Raw genomic sequence first — 6,125 nt, 5'->3', positions numbered from 1 at the left:
TATCCGACTCTCTCTCTGCCTGACTCTCTGTCTGTCTGACTCTCTGTCTGCCTGACTCTCTGTCTGGATGACTCTCTGTCTGTCTGACTCTCAGTGTGCCTGACTCTCTGTCTGGATGACTCTCTGTCTATCTGACTCTCTGTCTGCCTGACTCTCTGTCTGTCTGGCTCTCTGTCTGCCTGGCTCTCTGTCTGCACTGCTCTCTGTTTGTTTGATTCTCGGTCTGTCTGACTCTCCGTCTGTCTGACTCTCTGTCTGCCTGTTACTCTGTCTGCCTGACTCTCTGTCTGCCTGGCTCTCTGTCCGTCTGACTCTCTGTCTGGATGACTCTCTGTCTGTCTGACTCTCAGTGTGCCTGACTCCCTGTCTGCCTGACTCTCTGTCTGTCTCACTCTCTGTCTGTTTTACTCTCTGTCTATCTGACTCTCTCTCTGCCTGACTCTCTGTCTGTCTGACTCTCTGTCTGCCTGACTCTCTGTCTGGATGACTCTCTGTCTGGATGACTCTCAGTGTGCCTGACTCTCTGTCTGTCTGACTCTCTGTCTATCTGACTCTCTGTCTGCCTGACTCTCTGTCTGCTTGACTCTCTGTCTGTCTGACTCTCTATCTGCCTTACTCTCTGTCTGTGTGACTCTCTGTCTGCCTGACTCTCTGTCTGGATGACTCTCTGTCTTGATGACTCTCAGTGTGCCTGACTCTCTGTATGTCTGACTCTCTGTCTGTCTGACTCTCTGTCTGCCTGACTCTCTGTCTGCTTGACTCTCTGTCTGTCTGACTCTCTATCTGCCTGACTCTCTGTCTGTCTGACTCTCTGTCTGCCTGACTCTCTGTCTATCTGACTCTCTGTCTGCCTGACTCTCTGTCTGTCTGGCTCTCTGTCTGCCTGGCTCTCTGTCTGCCCTGCTCTCTGTTTGTTTGATTCTCGGTCTGTCTGACTCTCTGTCTGTCTGACTCTCCGTCTGTCTGACTCTCTGTCTGCCTGTTACTCTGTCTGCCTGACTCTTCGTCTGCCTGGCTCTCTGTCCGTCTGACTCTCTGTCTGGATGACTCTCTGTCTGTCTGACTCTCAGTGTGCCTGACTCCCTGTCTGCCTGACTCTCTGTCTGTCTCACTCTCTGTCTGTTTTACTCTCTGTCTATCTGACTCTCTCTCTGCCTGACTCTCCGTCTGTCTGACTCTCTGTCTGCCTGACTCTCTGTCTGGATGACTCTCTGTCTGGATGACTCTCAGTGTGCCTGACTCTCTGTCTGTCTGACTCTCTGTCTATCTGACTCTCTGTCTGCCTGAATCTCTGTGTGCTTGACTCTCTGTCTGTCTGACTCTCTATCTGCCTGACTCTCTGTCTGTCTGACTCTCTGTCTGCCTGACTCTCTGTCTGGATGACTCTCTGTCTGGATGACTCTCAGTGTGCCTGACTCTCTGTCTGTCTGACTCTCTGTCTATCTGACTCTCTGTCTGCCTGACTCTCTGTCTGCTTGACTCTCTGTCTGTCAGACTCTCTATCTGCCTGACTCTCTGTCTGTCTGACTCTCTGTCTGCCTGACTCTCTGTCTGTCTCACTCTCTGTCTGATTTACTCTCTGTTTATCTGACTCTCTGTCTGCCTGACTCTGTCTCCCTGACTCTCTGTCTGTCTGGCTCTTTGTCTGCCTGGCTCTCTGTCTGCCCTGCTCTCTGTCTGACTGATTCTCGGTCTGTTTGACTCTCTGTCTGTCTGACTCTCTGTCTGCCTGACTATCTGTCTGTCTGACTCTCTGTCTGTCTGACTCTCAGCCTGCCTGACTCTCTGTCTGTCTGCCTGTCTGTCTGACTCTCTCTCTGCCTGAATCTCTGTCTGCCTGACTCTATGTCTGTCTGGCTCTCTGTCTGCTTGGCTCTCTGTTTGCCCTGCTCTCTGTCTGTCTGATTCTCTGTCTGTTTGACTCTCTGTCTTTCTGACTCTTTGTCTGCCAGGCTCTCTGTTTGTCTGATTCTCTGTCTTTCTTATTCTCTGTCTGTCTGACTCTCTGTCCGTCCTACTCTCTGTCTGTCTGACTCTCCGTCTGCCTGACTCTCTGTCTGCCTGACTCTCTGTCTGTCTTACTCTCTGTCTGCCTGACTGTCTGTCTGTCTGACTCTTTGTCTGCCTGACTCTCTGTCTGTCTGACACTCTGTCTGTCTGAATCTCTGTCTGTCTGAATCTCTGTCTGTCTGACTCTCTGTCTGTCTGACTCTCTGTCTGTCTGACTCTCTGTCTGTCTAACTCTCAGTCTGCCTGACTCCCTGTCCGTCTGTCTTTCCGACTTTCTCTCTGTCTGAGACCCTTTCAATCTGGCTCTCTGTTTGCCTATCTCTGTCTGTCTGACGCAATGTGTGTCTGCCTGACTCTCTGTTTGTCTGCCTGGCTCTCCCTCTGTCTGACTCTCTGTCTGTCTGACTCTGTCTGTCTGACTCTCTGTCTATCTGTCTGACTCTGTCTGTCTGACTCTCTGTCTGTCTGACTCTCTGTCTGCCTGACTCTCTGTCTGTCTGACTCTCTGTCCGCCTGACTCTCTGTCTGTGTGACTCTAGATCTCTGTCTGCCTGACTCTCTGTCTGTGTGGCTCTCTGTCTGCCTGACTCTCTGTCTGTCTGACTCTCAGTCTGCCTGACTCTCTGTCTGCCTGACTCTCTGTCTGTCTGACTCTCTGTCCGCCTGACTCTCTGTCTGTGTGACTCTCTGTCTGCCTGACTCTCTGTCTGTGTGGCTCTCTGTCTGCCTGACTCTCAGTCTGTCTGCCTGTCTGACTCTCTGTCTGCCTGACTCTCTGTCTGCCTGACTCTCTGTCTGTCTCAATCTCTGTCTGTTTTACTCTCTGTCTGCCTGACTCTCTGTCTGCCTGACTGTCCGTCTGTCTGACTCTCTGTCTGCCTGACTCTCAGGCTGTGTGGCTCTCTGTCTGCCTCGCTCTCTGTCTTTCTGACTCTCTGTCTTGTCTGCCTGACTCTCTGTATGTGTGGCTCTCTGTCTGCCTGACTCTCTGTCTGTCTGACTCTCAGTCTGCCTGACTCTCTGTCTGCCTGACTCTCTGTCTGTCTGACTCTCTGTCCGCCTGACTCTCTGTCTGTGTGACTCTCTGTCTGCCTGACTCTCTGTCTGTGTGGCTCTCTGTCTGCCTGACTCTCAGTCTGTCTGTCTGCCTGACTCTCTGTCTGTCTGACTCTCTGTCTGTTTTACTTTCTGTCTGCCTGATTCTCTGTCTGTCTGACTCTCTGCCTGTCTGACTCTCTGTCTGCCTGACTCTCTGTCTGCCTGAGTCTCTGCCTGTCTGACTCTCTGTCTGTTTTACTCTCTGTCTGCCTGATTCTCTGCCTGTCTGACTCTCTGTCTGCCTGACTCTCTGTCTGCCTAAGTCTCTGTCTGTCTGACTCTCTGTCTGTTTTACTCTCTGTCTGCCTGATTCTCTGTCTGTCTGACTCTCTGTCTGTCTGACTCTCTGTCTGCCTGCCTCTCTGTCTGTCTGACTCTCTGTCTGTTTTACTCTCTGTCTGCTTGATTCTCTGTCTGTCTGACTCTCTGCCTGTCTTACTCTCTGTCTGCCTGACTCTCTGTCTCCCTGACTCTCTGTCTGTCTGACTCTCTGTCTGTCTGACTCTCTGTCTGCATTACTCTCTGTCTGCCTGACTCTCTGTCTGTCTGAATCTCTTTCTGTCTGAGACTCTTTCTATCTGGCTATCTGTTTGCCTATCTCTGTCTGTCTGACTCTCTGTGTGTCTGCCTGGCTCTCCCTCTGTCTGACTCTCTGTCTGTGTGACTCTCTGTCTGCCTGACTCTCAGTCTTCCTTACTCTCTGTCTGTCTGCGTTTGACTCTCTGTCTGCCTGACTCTCTATGTGTCTGACTCTCTGACTCTCTGTTTGTTTGCCAGGCTCTCTGTTTGACTCTCTGTCTGTCTGACTCTCTGTCTCTCTGTCTGACTCTCTGTCTGTCTGACTCTCTGTCTGTCTGTCTGTCTGACTCTCTGTCTGCCCTGCTCTCTGTCTGTCTGATTCTCGGTCCGTCTGTCTGACTCTCTGTCTGTCTGACTCTCTGTCTGCCTGACACTCTGTCTGCCTGACTCTCTGTCTGCCTGGCTCTCTGTCTGCCTGACTCTCTGTCTGGATGACTCTCTGTCTGTCTGACTCTCAGTGTGCCTGACTCCCTGTCTGCCTGACTCTCTGTCTGTCTCACTCTCTGTCTGTTTTACTCTCTGTCTATCTGACTCTCTGTCTGCCTAGCTCTCTGTCTGGATGACTCTCTGTCTGGATGACTCTCTGTCTGGATGACTCTCAGTGTGCCTGACTCTCTGTCTGCCTGGCTCTCTGTCCGTCTGACTCTCTGTCTGGATGACTCTCTGTCTGTCTGACTCTCAGTGTGCCTGACTCCCTGTCTGCCTGACTCTCTGTCTGTCTCACTCTCTGTCTGTCTGACTCTCTGTCTGTCTGACTCTCTGTCTGCCTGACTCTCTGTCAAGATGACTCTCTGTCTGGATGACTCTCAGTGTGCCTGACTCTCTGTCTGTCTGACTCTCTGTCTATCTGACTCTCTGTCTGCCTGACTCTCTGTCTGCCTTACTCTTTGTCTGTCTGACTCTCTATCTGCCTGACTCTCTGTCTGTCTGACTCTCTGTCTGCCTGATTCTCTGTCTGTCTCACTCTCTGTCTGTTTTACTCTCTGTTTATCTGACTCTCTGTCTGCCTGACTCTCTGTCTGCCTAAGTCTCTGTCTGTCTGACTCTCTGTCTGTTTTACTCTCTGTCTGCCTGATTCTCTGTCTGTCTGAATCTCTGTCTGTCTGACTCTCTGTCTGCCTGACTCTCTGTCTGTCTGACTCTCTGTCTGTTTTACTCTCTGTCTGCTTGATTCTCTGTCTGTCTGACTCTCTGCCTGTCTGACTCTCTGTCTGCCTGACTCTCTGTCTGCCTGACTCTCTGTCTGTCTGACTCTCTGTCTGTCTGACTCTCTGTCTGCATTACTCTTTGTCTGCATTACTCTCTGTCTGCCTGACTCTCTGTCTGTCTGAATCTCTTTCTGTCTGAGACTCTTTCTATCTGGCTATCTGTTTGCCTATCTCTGTCTGTCTGACTCTCTGTGTGTCTGCCTGGCTCTCCCTCTGTCTGACACTCTGTCTGTGTGACTCTCTGTCTGCCTGACTCTCAGTCTTCCTGACTCTCTGTCTGTCTGCCTGTCTGACCCTCTGTCTGCCTGACTCTCTATATGTCTGTCTGACTCTCTGTTTGTTTGCCAGGCTCTCTGTTTGACTATCTGTCTGTCTGACTCTCTGTCTCTCTGTCTGGCTCTCTGTCTGTCTGACTCTCTGTCTGTCTGTCTGTCTGTCTGACTCTCTGTCTGCCCTGCTCTCTGTCTGTCTGATTCTCGGTCCGTCTGTCTGACTCTCTGTCTGTCTGACTCTCTGTCTGCCTGACACTCTGTCTGCCTGACTCTCTGTCTGCCTGGCTCTCTGTCCGTCTGACTCTCTGTCTGGATGACTCTCTGTCTGTCTGACTCTCAGTGTGCCTGACTCCCTGTCTGCCTGACTCTCTGTCTGTCTCACTCTCTGTCTGTTTTACTCTCTGTCTATCTGACTCTCTGTCTGCCTGACTCTCTGTCTGTCTGACTCTCTGTCTGCCTGACTCTCTGTCTGTGTGACTCTCTGTCTGCCTGACTCTCTGTCTGTGTGGCTCTCTGTCTGCCTGACTCTCTGTCTGTCTGACTCTCAGTCTGCCTGACTCTCTGTCTGCCTGACTCTCTGTCTGTCTGACTCTCTGTCCGCCTGACTCTCTGTCTGTGTGCCTCTCTGTCTGCCTGACTCTCTGTCTGTGTGGCTCTCTGTCTGCCTGACTCTCAGTCTGTCTGCCTGTCTGACTCTCTGTCTGCCTGACTCTCTGTCTGTCTGACTCTCTGTCTGTCTCACTCTCTGTCTGTTTTACTCTCTGTCTGCCTGACTCTCTGTCTGCCTGACTGTCTGTCTGTCTGACTCTCTGTCTGCCTGACTCTCAGGCTGTGTGGCTCTCTGTCTGCCTCGCTCTCTGTCTTTCTGACTCTCTGTCTTGTCTGCCTGACTCTCTGTCTGTGTGGCTCTCTGTCTGCCTGACTCTCTGTCTGTCTGACTCTCAGTCTACCTGACTCT

This window comes from Branchiostoma lanceolatum, chromosome 7 (assembly GCF_035083965.1).
Source record: "Branchiostoma lanceolatum isolate klBraLanc5 chromosome 7, klBraLanc5.hap2, whole genome shotgun sequence".
NCBI classification, from domain to species: domain Eukaryota; kingdom Metazoa; phylum Chordata; class Leptocardii; order Amphioxiformes; family Branchiostomatidae; genus Branchiostoma; species Branchiostoma lanceolatum.
The sequence above is the reverse complement of the archived record's forward strand: the minus strand, read 5'-3'. Positions refer to the sequence as shown.